The sequence below is a fragment of the Rutidosis leptorrhynchoides genome, chromosome 11, assembly GCF_046630445.1.
Source record: "Rutidosis leptorrhynchoides isolate AG116_Rl617_1_P2 chromosome 11, CSIRO_AGI_Rlap_v1, whole genome shotgun sequence".
Lineage (NCBI taxonomy): Eukaryota > Viridiplantae > Streptophyta > Magnoliopsida > Asterales > Asteraceae > Rutidosis > Rutidosis leptorrhynchoides.
Window position 1 is genome coordinate 332,152,320 of NC_092343.1, and position 22,955 is coordinate 332,175,274.

General features: G+C 33.8%; 1 pseudogene; it reads left to right on the forward strand.

Annotated features, from left to right (window-relative positions):
* The window catches only part of LOC139875773 (G-type lectin S-receptor-like serine/threonine-protein kinase SD1-1), a 57,317-nt pseudogene that overhangs the window by 18,968 nt on the left and 15,394 nt on the right, over nt 1-22,955 (forward strand).

Sequence of the window (22,955 nt, forward strand, 5' to 3'; positions counted from 1 at the left end):
AGAAGATTAATCATAAGATCCCATGATTGTACGCAACACGTCATTTGACAACACCGGTACTTTATGTACGCAACACGTCATTTGACAACACCGGTACCGTGGGTCAAGATTAATCTCGACCAATACATATACGATGAGGGTTTTATTTATTTCATTGGGGGTTTATTAAACATCTAAATATGAACCATTAAAATTGAATTACTAACAACGAACTGCTAACTACGGACTAAGGAATTATTCAAAGTATTAAAAGTATAACAAGTATATATATGTGACGTTTGTTTAAAAAAGAAAAGGTATTGATATATTATATATGGATAGGTTCGTGATATCAACCGGAGACCAAGTCAAATTATATATATATCTTCAAGACGAAAGTGAGTATATAGTCCCACTTTTAAACTCTAAATATTTCGGGATGAGAATACATGTATTTTATGTTTTACATTATGGACACAAGTAACTGAAAAATATATTCTACGTTGAGTTGTACCACTGGCATACTTCCCTGTAGCTTGGTAACTAATATTTACAGCGGTATTGTAAACGCGAATCCTGTTGATAGATCTATCGGGCCTGACAACCCCAACCGGACTGGACGACCAGTATTCAACGGTTGCACAGTACTTCGTTTCGTGACTACACTTGGTACAGTGTAGTAAGATTTCATATTAAAGGGAATATGCGACGTGATTAATTGTTAAGTATGGTTACCAAGTGCTCAACCACTTAGAATATTTTTATTAAAATGTTTATATATGAAATCTTGTGGTCCATCGTTATATCGCTGCTAGCATCAAACCTATATATCTCACCAACTTTATGTTGACGTTTTAAAGCATGTTATTCTCAGGTATGAATTAAGACTTCCGCTGTGCGTTAGCTCATATTAAGGATACTAGTTGGGACCATTTAAGCCATGATACAAGAACGTTGCATTCGAGTCATTGAAGATCATTAAAGACATTTATTAAGTAAATGACAGTTTAGGTCATTTGGATATCGAGAAATGTTTGACGAGTTTATTAATTTTTTTATGTAAAGATAGATTGCCTTTTAAGAATAAATGCAACGTTTGTAAAATGTATCATATAGAGGTCAAGTACCTCGCGATGTTATCAACTGTTGTAATTCGTTTGTAATCAATATGGACATCGTCCGGATGATTAGTTTCGGATCCTTTCAGCATTCAAGCACTTGATGAACGAAAAGTACCGTCCCAGAACCGAGGTCAGTAAGCTCAAGACAGAACTTAGAGGGTTACGAACCCAAGGATTTGATATTACCACGTACGAAAGACGATTCACAGAATTATGCCTATTGTGTCCGGGAGCGTTCGAAGATGAGGAAGAGAAGATCGACGCGTTTGTGAAAGGATTACCAGAAAGAATCCAAGAAGATATAAGTTCACACGAGCCCGCCTCCATACAACAAGCATATAGAATGGCTCACAAACTAGTGAACCAGATTGAAGAAAGAATTAAAGAACAGACTGCTGAAGAGGCCAATGTGAAGCAAGTCAAAAGAAAGTGGGAGGAAAACGGTGATAAGAATCACCAATACAACAACAACAGCAATTACAACAATAATCGCAACAATTATCCCAACAATCGCAACATCAATCGCAACTACAACAAATGGCCCAACAACAACAACAACAACAACAACAGCAACTACAACAATCATCCCAACAACAATAATAACCGCAACAACAACAACAATCAGAAGCAGCTATGCCAAAGGTGTGAAAAGAATCACTCGGGGTTCTGCACCAAATTTTGCAACAAGTGTAAAAGAAATGGTCATAGCACAGCGAAGTGTGAGGTCTACGGACCAGGGGTTAATAGAACGAAAGGAACAAATGGTGTCGGAACGAGTAATGGCGGAGCAAGTAGTGTCGGAGCAAGTTATGCCAATGTAGTTTGTTATAAATGTGGAAAACCGGGCCACATTATTAGAAATTTCCCAAACCAGGAGAACACGAATGGACAAGGCCGCGGAAGAGTTTTCAATATTAATGCGGCAGAGGCACAAGAAGACCCGGAGCTTGTTACGGGTACGTTTCTTATTGACAATAAATCTGCTTACGTTTTATTTGATTCGGGTGCGGATAGAAGCTATATGAATAGAGATTTTTGTGCTAAATTAAGTTGTCCATTGACGCCTTTGGATAGTAAATTTTTACTCGAATTAGAAAATGGTAAATTAATTTCAGCAGATAATATATGTCAGAATCGAGAAATTAAACTGGTTAGCGAAACATTTAAGATTGATTTGATACCAGTAGAGTTAGGGAGTTTTGATGTGATAATCGGTATGGACTGGTTGAAAGAAGTGAAAGCAGAGATCGTTTGTTACAAAAATGCAATTCGCATTATACGAGAAAAAGGAAAACCCTTAATGGTGTACGGAGAAAAGGGCAACACGAAGCTACATCTTATTAGTAATTTGAAGGCACAAAAACTAACAAGAAAAGGTTGCTATGCTGTTCTAGCACACGTCGAGAAAGTACAAACTGAAGAAAAGAGCATCAATGATGTTCCCGTTGCAAAAGAATTTCCCGATGTATTTCTGAAAGAATTACCGGGATTACCCCCCACATCGATCCGTAGAATTTCAAATAGATCTTGTACCAGGAGCTGCACCAATAGCTCGTGCTCCTTACAGACTCGCACCCAACGAGATGAAAGAACTGCAAAGCCAATTACAAGAACTTTTAGAGCGTGGTTTCATTCGACCAAGCACATCACCGTGGGGAGCTCCTGTTTTGTTTGTCAAGAAGAAAGATGGTACATTCAGGTTGTGTATCGACTACCGAGAGTTGAACAAACTTACCATCAAGAACCGCTACCCACTACCGAGAATCGACGACTTATTTGATCAACTACAAGGCTCGTCTGTTTATTCAAAGATTGACTTACGTTCCGGGTATCATCAAATGCGGGTGAAAGAAGATGATATTACAAAGACTGCTTTCAGAACACGTTACGGTCATTACGAGTTTATGGTCATGCCGTTTGGTTTAACTAATGCACCAGCTGTGTTCATGGACCTTATGAACCGGGTGTGTGGACCATACCTTGACAAGTTTGTCATTGTTTTCATTGATGACATACTTATTTACTCAAAGAATGACCAAGAACACGGTGAACATTTGAGAAAGGTGTTAGAAGTATTGAGGAAGGAAGAATTGTACGCTAAGTTTTCAAAGTGTGCATTTTGGTTGGAAGAAGTTCAATTCCTCGGTAACATAGTGAACAAAGAAGGTATTAAGGTGGATCCGGCAAAGATAGAAACTGTTGAAAAGTGGGAAACCCCGAAAACTCCAAAACACATACGCCAGTTTTTAGGACTAGCTGGTTACTACAGAAGGTTCATCCAAGACTTTTCCAGAATAGCAAAACCCTTGACTGCATTAACGCATAAAGGGAAGAAATTTGAATGGAATGATGAACAAGAGAAAGCGTTTCAGTTATTGAAGAAAAAGCTAACTACGGCACCTATATTGTCATTGCCTGAAGGGAATGATGATTTTTTGATTTATTGTGATGCATCAAAGCAAGGTCTCGGTTGTGTATTAATGCAACGAACGAAGGTGATTGCTTATGCGTCTAGACAATTGAAGATTCACGAACAAAATTATACGACGCATGATTTAGAATTAGGCGCGGTTGTTTTTGCATTAAAGACTTGGAGGCACTACTTATATGGGGTCAAAAGTATTATATATACCGACCACAAAAGTCTTCAACACATATTTAATCAGAAACAACTGAATATGAGGCAGCGTAGGTGGATTGAATTATTGAATGATTACGACTTTGAGATTCGTTACCACCCGGGGAAGGCAAATGTGGTAGCCGATGCCTTGAGTAGGAAGGACAGAGAACCCATTCGAGTAAAATCTATGAATATAATGATTCATAATAACCTTACTACTCAAATAAAGGAGGCGCAACAAGGAGTTTTAAAAGAGGGAAATTTAAAGGATGAAATACCCAAAGGATCGGAGAAGCATCTTAATATTCGGGAAGACGGAACCCGGTATAGGGCTGAAAGGATTTGGGTACCAAAATTTGGAGATATGAGAGAAATGGTACTTAGAGAAGCTCATAAAACCAGATACTCAATACATCCTGGAACGGGGAAGATGTACAAGGATCTCAAGAAACATTTTTGGTGGCCGGGTATGAAAGCCGATGTTGCTAAATACGTAGGAGAATGTTTGACGTGTTCTAAGGTCAAAGCTGAGCATCAGAAACCATCAGGTCTACTTCAACAACCCGAAATTCTAGAATGGAAATGGGAAAACATTACCATGGATTTCATCACTAAATTGCCAAGGACTGCAAGTGGTTTTGATACTATTTGGGTAATAGTTGATCGTCTCACCAAATCAGCACACTTCCTGCCAATAAGAGAAGATGACAAGATGGAGAAGTTAGCACGACTGTATTTGAAGGAAGTCGTCTCCAGACATGGAATACCAATCTCTATTATCTCTGATAGGGATGGTAGATTTATTTCAAGATTCTGGCAGACATTACAGCAAGCATTAGGAACTCGTCTAGACATGAGTACTGCCTATCATCCACAAACTGATGGGCAGAGCGAAAGGACGATACAAACGCTTGAAGACATGCTACGAGCATGTGTTATTGATTTTGGAAACAGTTGGGATCGACATCTACCGTTAGCAGAATTTTTCTACAACAACAGCTACCATTCAAGCATTGAGATGGCGCCGTTTGAAGCACTTTATGGTAGAAAGTGCAGGTCTCCGATTTGTTGGAGTGAAGTGGGGGATGGACAGATTACGGGTCCGGAGATTATACAAGAAACTACCGAGAAGATCATCCAAATTCAACAACGGTTGAAAACCGCCCAAAGTCGACAAAAGAGCTACGCTGACATTAAAAGAAAAGATATAGAATTTGAAATTGGAGAGATGGTCATGCTTAAAGTTGCACCTTGGAAAGGCGTTGTTCGATTTGGTAAACGAGGGAAATTAAATCCAAGGTATATTGGACCATTCAAGATTATTGATCGTGTCGGACCAGTAGCTTACCGACTTGAGTTACCTCAACAACTCGCGGCTGTACATAACACTTTCCACGTCTCGAATTTGAAGAAATGTTTTGCTAAAGAAGATCTCACTATTCCGTTAGATGAAATCCAAATCAACGAAAAACTTCAATTCATCGAAGAACCCGTCGAAATAATGGATCGTGAGGTTAAAAGACTTAAGCAAAACAAGATACCAATTGTTAAGGTTCGATGGAATGCTCGTAGAGAACCCGAGTTCACCTGGGAGCGTGAAGATCAGATGAAGAAGAAATACCCTCATCTATTTCTAGAAGATTCGTCAACACCTTCAACAGCTTAAAATTTCGGGACGAAATTTATTTAACGGGTAGGTACTGTAGTGACCCGAACTTTTCCATGTTTATATATATTAATTGAGATTGATATTTACATGATTAAATGTTTCCAACATGTTAAGCAATCAAACTTGTTAAGACTTGATTAATTGAAATAGGTTTCATATAGACAATTGACCACCCAAGTTGACCGGTGATTCACGAACGTTAAAACTTGTAAAAACTATATGATGACATATATATGGTTATATATATAGTTAACATTATATTATGATAAGTAAACATATCATTAAGTATATTAACAATGAACTACATATGTAAAAACAAGACTACTAACTTAATGATTTTGAAGCGAGACATATATGTAACGATTATCGTTGTAACGACATTTAATGTATATATATCATATTAAGAGATATTCGTACATCATAATATCATGATAATATAATAATTTAAAATTTCTTTTGATATTATAAACATTGGGTTAACAACATTTAACAAGATCGTTAACCTAAAGGTTTCAAAACAACATTTACATGTAACGACTAACGATGACTTAACGACTCAGTTAAAATGTATATACATGTAGTGTTTTAATATGTATTTATACACTTTTGAAAGAGTTCAATACACTTATCAAAATACTTCTACTTAACAAAAATGCTTACAATTACATCCTCGTTCAGTTTCATCAACAATTCTACTCGTATGCACCCGTATTCGTACTCGTACAATACACAGCTTTTAGATGTATGTACTATTGGTATATACACTCCAATTATCAGCTCTTAGCAGCCCATGTGAGTCACCTAACACATGTGGGAACCATCATTTGGCAACTAGCATGAAATATCTCATAAAATTACAAAAATATGAGTAATCATTCATGACTTATTTACATGAAAATAAAATTACATATCCTTTATATCTAATCGATACACCAACGACCAAAAACACCTACAAACACTTTCATTCTTCAATTTTCTTCATCTAATTGATCTCTCTCAAGTTCTATCTTCAAGTTCTAAGTGTTCTTCATAAATTCCAAAAGTTCTAGTTTCATAAAATCAAGAATACTTTCAAGTTTGCTAGCTCACTTCCAATCTTGTAAGGTGATCATCCAACCTCAAGAAATCTTTATTTCTTATAGTAGGTTATCATTATAATACAAGGTAATAATCATATTCAAACTTTGGTTCAATTTCTATAACTATAACAATCTTATTTCAAGTGATGATCTTACTTGAACTTGTTTTCGTGTCATGATTCTGCTTCAAGAACTTCGAGCCATCCAAGGATCCATTGAAGCTAGATCCATTTTTCTCTTTTCCAGTAGGTTTATCCAAGGAAATTAAGGTAGTAATGATGTTCATAACATCATTCAATTCATACATATAAAGCTATCTTATTCGAAGGTTTAAACTTGTAATCACTAGAACATAGTTTAGTTAATTCTAAACTTGTTCGCAAACAAAAGTTAATCCTTCTAACTTGACTTTTAAAATCAACTAAACACATGTTCTATATCTATATGATATGCTAACTTAATGATTTAAAACCTGGAAACACGAAAACACCGTAAAACCGGATTTACGCCGTCGTAGTAACACCGCGGGCTGTTTTGGGTTAGTTAATTAAAAACTATGATAAACTTTGATTTAAAAGTTGTTATTCTGAGAAAATGATTTTTATTATGAACATGAAACTATATCAAAAAATTATGGTTAAACTCAAAGTGGAAGTATGTTTTCTAAAATGGTCATCTAGACGTCGTTCTTTCGACTGAAATGACTACCTTTACAAAAATGACTTGTAACTTATTTTTCCGACTATAAACCTATACTTTTTCTGTTTAGATTCATAAAAATATAGTTCAATATGAAACCATAGCAATTTGATTCACTCAAAACGGATTTAAAATGAAGAAGTTATGGGTAAAACAAGATTGGATAATTTTTCTCATTTTAGCTACGTGAAAATTGGTAACAAATCTATTCCAACCATAACTTAATCAACTTGTATTGTATATTATGTAATCTTGAGATACCATAGACACGTATACAATGTTTCGACCTATCATGTCGACACATCTATATATATTTCGGAACAACCATAGACACTCTATATGTGAATGTTGGAGTTAGCTATACAGGGTTGAGGTTGATTCCAAAATATATATAGTTTGAGTTGTGATCAATACTGAGATACGTATACACTGGGTCGTGGATTGATTCAAGATAATATTTATCGATTTATTTCTGTACATCTAACTGTGGACAACTAGTTGTAGGTTACTAACGAGGACAGCTGACTTAATAAACTTAAAACATCAAAATATATTAAAAGTGTTGTAAATATATTTTGAACATACTTTGATATATATGTATATATTGTTATAGGTTCGTGAATCAACCAGTGGCCAAGTCTTACTTCCCGACGAAGTAAAAATCTGTGAAAGTGAGTTATAGTCCCACTTTTAAAATCTAATATTTTTGGGATGAGAATACATGCAGGTTTTATAAATGATTTACAAAATAGACACAAGTACGTGAAACTACATTCTATGGTGGAATTATCGAAATCGAATATGCCCCTTTTTATTAAGTCTGGTAATCTAAGAATTAGGGAACAGACACCCTAATTGACGCGAATCCTAAAGATAGATCTATCGGGCCCAACAAGCCCCATCCAAAGTACCGGATGCTTTAGTACTTCGAAATTTATATCATATCCGAAGGGTGTCCCGGAATGATGGGGATATTCTTATATATGCATCTTGTTAATGTCGGTTACCAGGTGTTCACCATATGAATGATTTTTATCTCTATGTATGGGATGTGTATTGAAATATGAAATCTTGTGGTCTATTGTTACGATTTGATATATATAGGTTAAACCTATAACTCACCAACATTTTTGTTGACATTTAAAGCATGTTTATTCTCAGGTGAATATTAAGAGCTTCCGCTGTTGCATACTAAAATAAGGACAAGATTTGGAGTCCATGTTTGTATGATATTGTGTAAAAACTGCATTCAAGAAACTGATTTCGATGTAACATATTTGTATTGTAAACCATTATGTAATGGTCGTATGTAAACAGGATATTTTAGATTATCATTATTTGATAATCTACGTAAAGCTTTTTAAACCTTTATTTATGAAATAAAGGTTATGGTTGGTTTTAAAAATGAATGCAGTCTTTGAAAAACGTCTCATATAGAGGTCAAAACCTCGCAACGAAATCAATTAATATGGAACGTTTTTAATCAATAAGAACGGGACATTTCAGGTATATTACCCCACATTCAAAAATTATTAAAATCTAAGAATAAAAGTTAGAAAATTATAAAAACTATTACAATATTATCATAAGTATTAAACGTATCAATATTACAAATTACAAAATAAATAAAACAAAGTAGAATAGGGATGATACTGATACCAATAGGGGTTCCAGGCATAACCATAGGTGCTATAAAATGCTTCAGCAGGGTTATACGTAGGATACGGTGGTTGCATCTCTATTGACCAGGGAGGGAATATGGGTTTTGGGGTAGGAATATAGTTTCTACCTATATGTTGGCAATGAGCTATGATTTGGTTTTGATAAACTTTCCAATCTTCAAATGCTCTCTGTCTAGCATTTTCGTATTCCTGTGAAGCTATAAACCTTTGCATTTCTTGCATTTCATTTCCCCCTCCTACATTACCTTGCTGTTGGTTTCTCTCAACCTGTGGATGTCTACCATGGTATTGTACTGCGGCGTTATTTCGCCTCTTCAAAACTTTCGCACCATGGTATACATTTAAACCTATAGTATCGCGGGGTTCTGGTTCTTCGACTAATAATCTCCCCTGACTTATATCCACACCGAAATATTCAGCAATCAAAGTAATAAAAATACCACCTCCTATTATGCTATGCGGTCTCATCCCCCTAACCATAGCTGATAAATAATAACCCACACAATAAGGTATACTTACAGCGCTTTGTGGGTCTCGAATTCACATTTGGTAAAACAAATCCTGTTCATTTACCTTTTCCTTGTTCTTACCTCTTTGTGTAATCGAATTTGCTAAAAACCTATGAATTACTCTTAATTCAGCTCTATCTATATCCAAATAAGAGTAATTTCCCCCTTTGAATCGGTGATGGCTTGTCATTTGACTCCATACACCTTGTGTATCAAAATTTTCATCTATCTTTCTACCATTTAGTATCAACCCTCTACAATCGGTAGATGCTAACTCCTCAGGCGTATATATACGTAAAGCCTGAGCCATGTCTAGTAAAGACATGTGGCACATCGAACCTCCTAACAAAAATCTAATAAAAGATCGATCGGTTAAACTAGCTACCCGATCATTCAACTCTATACTACACAACAATTCTTCACACCATACTTTATATACAGGTCTATGCATGGTGAATAAACGTACCCAGTCATTAAAAGTAGAATTACCATACCTCTGTGCAAGTAATTCCCTAATTGGCCCGGCCAATTCTACAGCTTCTAAGGCTCCCCATTCTATGACCCTAGGTACCTCAACAACTTTAGAATGAAGAGTATGCAAACCCCTTTGATATTTTGGATAATCTATCCAAAGTCTGTCAAATCTCAGGTTCGGGTGCAACTCTTCCAAGTGCATATCAGAAAATGTCATGACTGGATGAGGTATATCTTGTTTGTAGAAGCTATCCACCTCCTGTTGTTCCGCATTCTCAGCAGGAGCATTGCGAGCTTGGGATGAAGATTCACCCCTTTCAGTCTGCAAAACACATCAAACACAATTTTTGTGCATCCAAATATGCATTAGTGTCAGCAAAATCATCAATCAAAATAATTACAATGACATGATCAATTTATATCAAACTTAAGCTCATTTTCACATTTTTATCAAATCTACACTTTTTCAAATAAGCATATACGAAAATGTTCGCCAAGTTCATAAGCATTCAACTCAAATAACATGTCAAAATAATCATTACTAGCAATTAAACAAGTTTCAAATGGCATTATCTCTCAAAAATCAAGTTCATGAATATTAGACTTGAAAAAGTCCACTTTAATTCTCAAACTCATGTTTAGGCTCAAAGTTTGGATCATTTAACTACCTAAACATGTTACACTACTTAATTTAGCAACAATTCATGACAAAAATCGGCCATAACCTGTTTATATCAAAAAGCCCCAAATTTGCTCAAGGACACAAACCCTAGATTACTCAAAATTTGAAGTTTAAGGCTTCTAATCATGTTAAACAGCATCAATCTAGGTTATACAAGCATAATACATAAACAATTTAAGCCTAATTACACTAAAAAGCATCAAAATCAAATTGGGGAAAAAATTGCTCAAGAACACTAATTTTCGGATTAAATGGTGTTTAGGTGTAGAAATTTACCGTTTTTCTTGAGTAATTCCTTGATAGCATCCTTCTCAACATGATTTTAGTAAAAGATTTGATGATTAACGGTTAAAAATTGTGATTTTGGGGTGTATTTTTCGCTATTTTTTGGCAGTATTTCGCAGTGTTTTCTTTGTGTGTTGTGTGGACTGAGCTGTTTCAGCTCTTTTTATTTTTTCTGTAATCCGATCCCTCCGCGACTCGCGGTGAATTACCCTTCAAACTCCGCGAGTCGCGGAGTTGTTTTTTTTTATATATATAATCTTTAACTTATAAAATAATTAAGTAATTAATTTTTAAAATTTTGTTTCCCTTGTTATTTAGGACGAGGTCGTTTCGGATCGATGTCCTAGTCCGTTCCTCGACAAAATTTTAAAATTTTTCTTTTTGTAGCAATTGTTTTAAAAGCTAAGATTTTTGGGTTTTTTAATGTTTTTGGCATACTTTAATTCAATAAGATTAAAAATAATGACAATAAAAGTTCTCGTCCCTCCCTTGGGTAAAGCAATTTCGGTTCAAAGACCTAGTCTTCAACTTACGACGAATTTTAAAAATCATATTTTTAACTTAATGAGATAAAGTAAATTTTTGTTTTTAAATTCACACAATTTAAATATAAAATTCAAAATTAATATTAAAAATTCACACCAAACTTACAATTTAAAATGCATAAAATTAAAAATTCATATTTTAAAAATTAAAAATTCACACAAAACTTAATTTAAAAATTCATTTTATAAATTCACACCAAAATTATATTAATTTTTCAAATATTTACAATTTTAAATATATTGTTTTTATAAAGTTTACAATATTAATTTAAGATTTAAATATTAATTTTAAAAACATGGTAAAAATAAAATTAAAAATCTTTTTGGCTTTTTATCCCACTTTAATTAATCAAATATTATCAAAAATATGCGCCCCTCTTTTCGGTAAAGTAATTTCGGTTCCAAGACCTTATTTAACTCATGACGAATTTTTGAAATATTTTGGGTTGATTGATTAAAGATATTTATACCTTAAGAATAAACGTTAAATTTCGCAGTGATGTAATAAATTTTTGAATGATATCAATAATTTCGGTCGCCAAACCTAATTTTATTCAATACCAATTTAATACTTTTTAGCAAACAAATTAGCGTTTATTATCAAAAGGTTAAAAATAAAAAAAAATAAAAACTGTACAGACATACCTGTGAAATAGATTTCTTAGTTATATGATCTATCCCATTCATAAGATAGTCGGTTTAATTGGTTTTCCATAGCTACATAGGCGTAACCTCGAGCATTCAGTGTCTTTTCTTCTAAACATATGAACGGTCCGTCTCTGCATAAAGTAACAAATTCGGTATTTGAATAGGTTTGATTATTTGAACATTTACCTCCATGTGACCATTTTCCGCATTTGTGACATCTTTCTAGGTGTCGTGCTCTTCTTTTTGCTGCGGATTTTGATTTTCCTTTACCAAATTGTAACTTATTATCTTCGCATCTGGATTCTTTTCTAACTCCGTCCATTCTTTCTCTGATTACTGATACTATTTCACTCGGTAGTGTGTCATTATTACGTTTAGTGATCAAAGCGTGTAGCATTAGACCATGGTTTAGTTCACAGGCAGTCTTCATTTCGTAAAAACCTAAAAAAAATAAAAATTCAGAATGGGGGGAGAAGACTAGTTCTTTAGGGTCTGCTAGGGAAAGACCATTCGGGTTCCATTTTCGAGAACTACATGAAAACAGACAATCTAACTCTAACAGAAATACATAAACCCCTTGATTCTCCCCACACTTAGTCAGCTGTGGTATCGAAATTATGATTAACATTATTCTCAATTGAATCATCAACAACTTGTATATCTTTGACTTTTACTTCAATCCATTTGTTGATTTCCTCCGTAACTTTCACAAATTCAACTAACATTGCCTTTTCTTTTGACGATAAATTGGATATTAATCGGTTATATAACTTAAAGTTTCCTTTAATCTTAGCATCGTGAATCCGTTTATAAAGTTTCTTCGTTGAACTGTTAAAAATGGGTTCATCTAATTTCGTATCATCAACGGCATTCTTTGTGATTGGATCATCATTAAGTGTTTCTTCATCTTCCCCACACTTATGCATTTTTATTGGTCTAACAGTTTTGGTTTGTGGAGATCTAAAGTTTCGGTTCACAAAGGTGATCGATGTATCACCATCCCTAAGTGTCATTCTACCTTCTCTTACATCAATGAATGCCTCGGTGGTTGCTAAAAATGGGCGACCTAGAATTAGAGGAATATCAAGGTTTTCCTCTATATTAATCACTATGAAGTTTGCAACAAAGGTCAAACTTCCCACGTTAACAAGTAAATTATTTGCTATTCCAACCGGGTGTTTAATAGTTTGGTCAAATGATTGAACACCTATTTTGGTTGGTTTTAATTTGCCCATGCCTAATCTTTTGTATAAGGAAAGAGGCATAATATTTGCACTTGCTCCTAAATTTGCGAGTCCATTATATACAGCACCATCATTAAGTAAGCAAGAAATGATAAATTCGCCCGGGTCTCCTGCTTTAGTAAGTCGAGTTGGTTTGTAAACTTTTTTCGGGTGTTCTTTCCTTGGTTCTTTCATTTCTATTTGAATTTCTTGTTCACATTTTTCTTCGTTTCTTGGAATGGGAGGTTTGTATAGGAATTCTTCTTCATCAATCAAATTTGAATCCTCCCTATATTCCAGTTTTGATTTTTCATATGTTGTTGATAACATATTTATGTTTTCATTTTGAAGGTTTTCTTGGGTGGTGAAATTATGATTAACTTCATTGTCAACTTCCATCGGACCATGTATGTAATGTTTAACTCTGTGACCATTAACTTTAAATTCAATCCCGTTTGAATTTATTAATTCTATCATTCCGTATGGGAAAACTCTTTTGACTATGAATGGTCCAGACCATCTTGATTTCCATTTTCCAGGAAATAGCTTGAATCATGAATTGAAAAGAAGAACTCTGTCTCCTTCCTTAAATTCTTTTGAACTTCTGATTCTTTTATCATGCCATTTCTTCGTTCTTTCCTTATAGATTAATGAATTTTCGTATGCTTCATGTCTTAATTCTTCTAATTTGTTTAGTTGACTTAATCGTAGACGTCCGGCTTCATGTAAATCAAGATTACATGTCTTCAAAGCCCAAAATGCTTTGTGTTCAATTTCTACTGGAAGATGACATGCTTTTCCATAAACAAGTCTAAAAGGTGTGGTTCCAATTGGAGTTTTGTAGGCTGTTCTAAAAGCCCAGAGTGCATCCTCCAATTTAATGGACCATTCCTTCGGATTTGATCCTACGGTTTTCTCTAGAATACGTTTTAAAGCTCGGTTGGTATTTTCAACTTGTCCACTTGTTTGTGGACGATATGCGGTGGAGATTTTATGAGTTACTCCATATCTTTTAAGAACTTTCTCAAGTTTATTATTACAGAAATGAGTACCCCGATCACTTATTAAAGCTTTCGGTGTTCCAAACCTTGCAAAAAGACATTTTAAAAAGTTGACTACAACTCGTGCATCGTTAGTTGGGAGAGCTTGTGCTTCCGCCCATTTAGATACATAATCAATGGCTACGAGTATATATAGATTATTATGAGATTTTGGAAATGGACCCATAAAGTCAATACCCCAAATGTCAAATACTTCACATACTTGGATGACATTTTGTGGCATTTCATCACGTTGACTTATTTTTCCGGCCCTTTGACAAGCATCACAGGATTTGCAAAGAAGGTGTGCGTCTTTGTAAATTGTAGGCCAATAGAATCCAGCATCATAAACTTTTCTCGCTGTTAGTTGAGGCCCATAATGCCCTCCTGTTGGTCCTGTGTGACAATGGTTTAATATTTTACTAGCTTCATCTCCAAATACACATCGGCGTATTATTCCATTGGGACAACTTTTAAACAAATGTGGATCTTCCCAGAAATAGTGTTTTATATCACTGAAAAATTTCTTTCGTTTTTGGTAGGATAATCCTTTTTCAAGGAATCCACAAACTAAGTAGTTTGCATAGTCTGCAAACCATGGAATTTCTTTATAATCTATCTTCAATAGATATTCATCAGGAAAGTTGTCTTGTATGGCCGATTCATTTAGAACTTCTAATTCGGGATTTTCAAGACGAGAAAGATGATAAGCGGCGAGATTTTCTGCTCCTCTTTTATCTCGGATTTCAATATAAAACTCTTGTAAGAGTAAGATCCAACGGATTAATCTTGGTTTAGCATCTTGTTTTGAAAATAGGTATCTAAGAGCAGAATGGTCGGTATAGACCACCGTTTTTGCTAGAACGAGATATGATCGAAATTTGTCAAAAGCAAAGACAATAGCAAGGAGTTCTTTTTCAGTAGTTGTATAGTTCGTTTGTGCTCCTTGTAACGTCTTACTAGCATAATATATAGGTTGAAATCATTTTTCAATCCTTTGTCCTAAAACGGCTCCCATTGCAAAATCACTTGCATCGCACATTAGTTCAAATGGTAGATTCCAATTTGGTGTTATCATGATCGGCGCATTAGTTAGTTTCTCTTTAAGAATATTAAAAGATTTGATACACTCATCTGAAAAGATGAATGGAGCATCCTTTTCTAGGAGTTTATTCATAGGAGTGGCAATTTTAGAAAAATCTTTTATGAAACGTCGGTAAAAACCGGCATGCCCTAGAAAACTCCTAACTCCTCTAACATTGGTGGGATGTGGAAGTTTAGCAATTACATCTACTTTAGCTCTATCCACTTCAATTCCTTCTTTTGAAATTTTATGACCAAGAACGATGCCTTCTTTAACCATGAAATGGCATTTCTCCCAATTAAGTACTAGATTTGACTGTTCGCATCTAATAAGCATTCGTTCCAGATTAACTAGACATGATTCAAATGTATCACCAAAGACTGAAAAGTCATCCATGAAAACTTCCATGCATTCTTCTATCATGTCGTGAAAAATTACCATCATGCATCTTTGAAAGGTTGCAGGGGCGTTGCAAAGTCCAAATGGCATGCGTTTGTAAGCAAAAGTACCATAAGGGCACGTGAATGTGGTTTTCTCTTGATCTTCGGGTGCTATTGGAATTTGAAAATATCCGGAAAATCCATCTAGAAAACAATAGTAACTATTTTCGGCTAATCTTTCCAACATTTGATCAATGAAAGGTAAGGGAAAGTGATCTTTTCTGGTGGCGTCATTCAATTTTCTATAATTAATACATACACGCCATCCTGTTACAGTCCTAGTAGGAATAAGCTCATTTTTCTCATTTGTAATGACAGTCATGCCACCCTTCTTAGGCACGCATTGAACTGGGCTTACCCATGGACTATCATAGATTGGATAAATTAGACCTGCATCTAGCAGTTTAATAATTTCTTTCTTAACTACATCTTGCATATTAGGATTTAGTCTTCGTTGGCGTTGCACATACGTTTTATGACCTTCTTCCATAAGGATTTTATGTGTGCAATACGAAGGACTTATTCCTTTAATATCATGAATCTTCCATGCAATGGCTGGTTTATGGGCTTTCAACACAGAAATGAGTTGTGATTTCTCATTTTCAGTAAGAGAAGACGATATTATTACAGGTAATTCAGATTCACCATGTAAATAAGCGTACTCCAAATGGTTTGGAAGCGTACTCTATAGTTTGAATATAATAACATGTATCATCTGCAGATTGTGGTTGTTGCATTGCTCTATCAACTGAAAAGGTAACACTCTCATCCTCTATACTTAGGGTCAATTTCTTACCGAACACATCTATCATTGCTTTAGCCGTGTTTAAGAATGGTCTTCCTAATATGAGAGGAACTTGAGAATCTTCTTCCATGTCTAGAACAACAAAATCTACTGGAAATACTAAAGTACCAACTTTAACTAGCATGTTCTCCATTATCCCTCTAGGATATTTTATTGATCTATCGGCTAGTTGTATGCTTATTCTGGTTGGTTTCAATTCTCCAAGGTCTAGTTTAGCGTATAGTGAATACGGCATTAAATTTATACTAGCACCTAAGTCTGCCAATGCTTCTATTGAACTAAGACTACCCAGAAAACATGGAATTGTGAAGCTTCCTGGATCAGATAGTTTTTCTGGTATCTTATTCAACAGCACTGCTGAACAATTATCATTCATGGTAACAGCCGAGAGTTCTTCCATTTTCTTTCTATTTGAGATTAGATCTTTCAAGAATTTAGCATATCTAGGCATTCCTGAAATTACATCAATGAAAGGAATATTTACATTTATCTGTTTAAACATATCCAAGAATTTGGATTGCTCGGCTTCAAGTTTCTCTTTCTTCATTTTACTCGGGTAAGGAAGTGGTGGTTGGTATGGTTTAACATAAGGTTTATCCTTAACTGTGTTATCTTCATTAACCTTTTCAACTACCGGTTCTTTTTCCTTATCTTGATTAGGTTGTGGTTCTTGTGGAGTAGGAATAGCTTCATCAGAAGTTACAGGTATTTCAGGTGGTTTAAGTGTTGTACCACTTCTTGTGGTAATAGCTTTAGTTGTTTCATTCCGGGGGTTAGCATTTGTATCACTAGGTAGACTTCCCGGTTTTCTTTCACCTATTAACCTTGCTAGGTTACTTACTTCTTGTTCCAGATTTTGAATAGAAGCTTCTTGATTTCTAAATGCTTGAGCATTTTGTTCATTAGTTTGTTTCTGAGATGTGAAAAACTGCGTTTGAGTTTCAACTAGCTTCGTCATCATATCTTCTAAATTCGGCTTTTTATCATCGGTTTGTTGTGGTGGTTTGTTTTGAAAATTAGGTCTTTACTGATTGTAAGTATTATTGGATACTTGTTGATTGCTAGGACCTTGTTGGTTGTTGTATGGAATATTTCTGTTATAATTCTGGTTTTGATTGTAAATAGGTCTTGGCGGTTGATAATTATTCTGATAATTATTTCCAGGCCTTTGGTTTATGTATGAAATATTCTCTCTTTGTTCCATTGTTAATTCAATACTGAGACAATCTTTTATCAAATGTGGTCCTCCACACTGCTCACAACTAATTCGTATTGAGTGAATATCTTTAGTCATCTTTTCCATTCGTCTCTCGACAGCATCTATCTTTGCGAAAATGGAATCTAAGTCATGGCTAGAATCGGCTCTAGCTGCTTTAGATGATCTAACGATATCTTTTTCTTGGTGCCACTCATGTGAGTGGGAAGCAGTGTTATCAATAATTTTGTAAGCATCAGTTTCGGTTTTCTTCATAATAGAACCACCAGCTGCTATATCTATGTCTTTCCTTGTAGTGATGTCGCATCCTTGGTAGAATATTTGTACTATTTGACAGGTGTCTAAACCATGTTGCGGACATCCTCTTAATAACTTTCCATATCTAGTCCATGCCTCATATAGAGTTTCATTTGGTTTCTGTGTGAACGTAACAATTTCTGCTTGAAGTCTTACGGCTTTAGATGCAGGAAAGAATTGTTTAAGAAATTTTTCAACTAAAACGTCCCATGTATCAATCGCCCCTTCAGGTAACGATTCCAACCAATATTTGGCTTCTCCCTTTAAAGTCCAGGGAAATAACATGAGATATATCTGTTCATCCTCCACTTCTCGGATTTTAAATAGTGTGCAGATCCTATTAAAGGTACGTAGATGTTCATTTGGATCTTCCTTCGGCGCACCACTAAATTGGCATTGATTAGTCACCATGTGTAGAATTTGTCCTTTGATTTCATAATCTGGCGCATTAATGTCTGGATGAGTAATTGCGTGACCTTGGCCAGTGCGTTTAGCTCTCATTCGGTCTTCCATACTTAAAGGTTCCAGATTCTCCATAATTGAATTTGTTGAATCGGAATAACTAGAGGATTCTGATTTAATGGTTCGTTCCTCAACAATCTCTGTTTGAACGATTGGTGGTTCCGGAGGAAAGTTTAGTGGTTCAGGATCTACGAATCGTTCCTGAATATTCTCCGGATTCTCAATTGTGAGGTCGGGTTCAAAAAATGGATTATCGGAAATTTGAACTGGAGTACTTGGTCGACTGGATGACGATTCTAAAGAAAAATCAACGGCAGTAATATTTGCTAAATGTCTTGATCTAGTTACAGGTGATGAACGTACAAAAGGTGGTGAACGTCTTGCTCGGTGCATTCACTGAATATCCTATTAGTTTTTAAAAGGAAAGAAAAATGATAATAAGTTATCCAATCAATAGACTTTTCTGATTTTGCCCACGTTTCGAATAGCCAAAAGATGCAGCAGAGGGGCAGGATTCGTTTGGTCTCAATATAATTGAGGACTGTTTGGCTCCAATAACCCGGTCCACGTACAAATCCAACTATTACTACGAACCAGAAAATTTTGATGTCTATCAATATAACCACTTAAAATAAATTTTCAAAATTTTAAGAAATTTAGATAAGAAGTAGAATAAAAATCTATGTCCTAAAACTAGAATAGCGAGAAATAAGAAAGAAAAAGAGTTCGTCGAAAAAAGGTCGAAAAAGAAAAATGGTTGAAAAATAAAAGGTGACGGAAAAATAAAAGAAACTTATAAAACTTAAAAATACTTGACTAACCCAACCTTATCACTACAACTAACTTAAAATTATAATCGCAAATTGAGATTACTAATTGGAATGATAATTGATACATAGGTAAAAGTCGTCTAAAAATATTAAAGCTTACAGGAAAAACTAAATCCCAAATGGAAATAACTTAAAAAGAAACTAAAACTTAAAAAGGCGTCGCAAAATTCTAAAGCACCTAAATCTTAGTCTAAAGAAAAAGCACTTAAGGAATTCTACGGCAAAGCCTAAAAATCTAGAAGTAAAAATAACTATGGCAAAAACTAAGTTTAAAACTAAATATGAGCGAAAAATACAAATATTACGCTAAAACAATTAAAAAAATATAAAAATATACAAAAAGTTGTAAAAAGTACAATTTTTATAAAAATATTATTTTTATATTATTTATTTAATAAAACTACTAATTTTATAATTTAATTAAACTAATTTAACTAAATAAAACAAATTAAATAAAAAGTAAAACTTTAAATAAAACTAATTATAATAATAATAATAATTAGGGTTAAATAATAATAATAATAATTAATTACCCGTAATTAATTGCAGTTAGGGTTTCTGTCGGTGTCAGAATTACTCCGCGAGTCGCGGTATTCCAAGCAACGAACCCCGCGAGTCGCGGGGTTCCAGTTTTCAACTCTGGAACAGTTTAAATTGACGCGTTTTTTTTTTTTATGTTTTCTAATTTTCTGTTTTATATTTTTCTGTTTTATAATCTAAAATTTATATATAATAAAAACTTATATTTTAAAAACTAGAATAAAAATGGAACTACTTTATAATTTTAAAAATAAAAATCTTAAAGCTAGATTTATATATATATATTTATTTTTTTTTCAGTTTTATATTTATAAAATAAATTAAATAAAACTTATATTTTTACAAACTAAAGAAACTTTATAAAACTTAAATATTTAACAAACTTCAAAAAAAAAATACTTATATTTTTGTTTTTCTTTTTATATTTTCGAATATTTAAAACGTATTTTTATAAAAATGAATTTTAATAAAAGTAAACTAAAAATACTTTTTTTTTATTAGTGTTGCGCTTCCGGCTTTTAAGCGATTCCCCGGCAGCGGCGCCAAAAATACTTGATGTGTGCAGCGGGGTGTATATAAAATACTATTAAATTTTAGCAGGAAATACTATTAAATACGATACAATTTTACACAAGATATTTATTTATTTATAGAATGGATATACTTAAACCTTGCTACAACACTTATAGGCAGTGTACTTAATCGTACAGTAGTGTAGTTTTTAGTAAGTCCGGTTCGTTCCACAGGGAATCTTTTTAAACAAAGCTTAACGCTATATTAGTTTACTTTTAAAAAAAATACAAATATACATATAAGTAATATTATTATTATAAAGGGGGGTTTTTATCGTTTAAAGACCGGTTTGTCGATTTTAAAACTTTAGTCACAGTTAAAACCAAATGTAAAATATTAAAAATAAATACAAGACTTAAATTAAAGCGTAAAGTAAATAACGATAATGAAATTGCGAATAATGAAAATGCGATAAAATAAACTTGCGATAATTAAAAAGTACGATAATTAAAAGTGCAATTAAATACAATAACAATAAAAATGCGATAATTAGAAGTGCAATTAAATATAAAATAAAGGAAATTAAATATGAAATAAAAAATTATACTTATTTAAACTTCCGTAATCATGATGTTTGACGTGTTGATTTTAGTTTTATGCCCATGGGTTAATTGTCCTTTGTCCTGGATTATTTAATATGTCCATACGGATTTTTTCCATAATAGTCCATCAGTCATAAATATAAAGAGCGAAAGCCTTCGTCAAATTATTCTTATTCCCGAAGTCAAATATTCCAACTAATTGGGGATTCGAATTGTAACAAGGTTTTAATACTTTGTTTAATGAATACACCAGGTTATCGACTGAGTGTAAACCAAGGTTTTACTACTTTGTTAACAATTACACCAATTACCCTTGAATGTAATTCACCCCTGTTTCAACAAGTCTATTAACTATTAATCCAGGTCCGTATCCGGTAAAATGAATAATTATTGGTATTTATAGATATCCCGCCCACCGTACCCAGTCAAGCGTATGTGGTTATATATAAATACGTCAAATTATAAGTTTGTATATTAAATTAACAAGGTATTGTTTAGTTAATATAAAACCCATTAATAGCCCATAGTCTAATTTCCACAAGTGTCGTTCTTTTATCCAAACCCCAATTATGGTACAAAGCCCAATTACCCTATTTTAGTAATTAGCCCAACATCATGATTACTTCGTTTTAAATAAGCATAATAATAACTTGGCTACGAGACATTAAATTAAAAAGGTTGAACATAACTTACAATGATTAAAAATAGCGTAGCGTTACACGGACAGGATTTCGACTTACACCCTTACAACATTCGCTAACATACCCTTATTATTAGGATTAAAATTAAAATTAAAATTAAAATTAAAATTAAAATATAAATATAAATATATACGATATAGATGGAGAGATGGATATATTAGATGGTTTTTTTACGATCAGAATGCGCGAGCTTTATAGGGAGTTTCAGAAATTGGGGCTCCGCGACTCGCGGCCCTTTTGGCCTTCAAACTCCGCGAGTCGCGGAGTTTGTAAATACAGCTCACACAAGTTTGGCTCTTTGTTTACCTACGGTTTTATAAATAAATATAATATATTAAATAATTATAAGAATTATTTAAATATTATATTATATTTATGTGCATAGTTGACTTGTAATTTTTAGTCCGTTGCGTCGAGCGTTGAGAGTTGACTCTGGTCCCGGTTCCGGATTTTCGAACGTCCTTGCGTACAATTTAATATCTTGTACTTTGCGTTTTGAATCTTGTACTCTTGTAATTTTGAGACGTTTCTTATCAATAATTGGAACCTCTTTGATTGTATTTTGTACTTTTGAGCTTTTTGGTCGTTTGCGTCTTCAATTCGTTGAATCTGTCTTTTGTCTTCACCTTTTATTATTTAAACGAATATCACTTGTAAATAGAACAATTGCAACTAAAAGCTTGTCTTTCTTGAGGAATAATGCTATGAAATATATGTTCCTTTTAGCCTTATCAATCCCTCTCCAGAACACTTTTCTACCTAACTTTTAAGCCTATTTAATGGTGGTTATCCCTTGTACTCAAACACACATCATATATCAGTAAATAGCTCGTATTAGAAAGTTCAAGAGGGGTTCTAAGGCTTGTCAAGAAGGAAGTAACACTCTTTCAACACCAAGATTGAAGCTAGTTCATCTATTTCGATTGGTATTCTTGTTTTCATTCACTTCTTGTTATGTTTATGAATTTCAAGTATACGAATTGTTGTATTGTTCTTGTTTTAATCATGTCTAGCTAAAAACCTTTTGTGTTTACTTTAATGTAAGATTTATGGCTTGGGATTGTTCTATATTTTGATGTTATAATAGTTACAAGTATATTTTGATTGATTTATTAATCTAGTTCAACCATAAGAACCATTGTTATGCTTGCTTAGTTCATTACTTCAATTATATAGATTGCAAACCTATTAATGTGAGTTAACTAGGAAA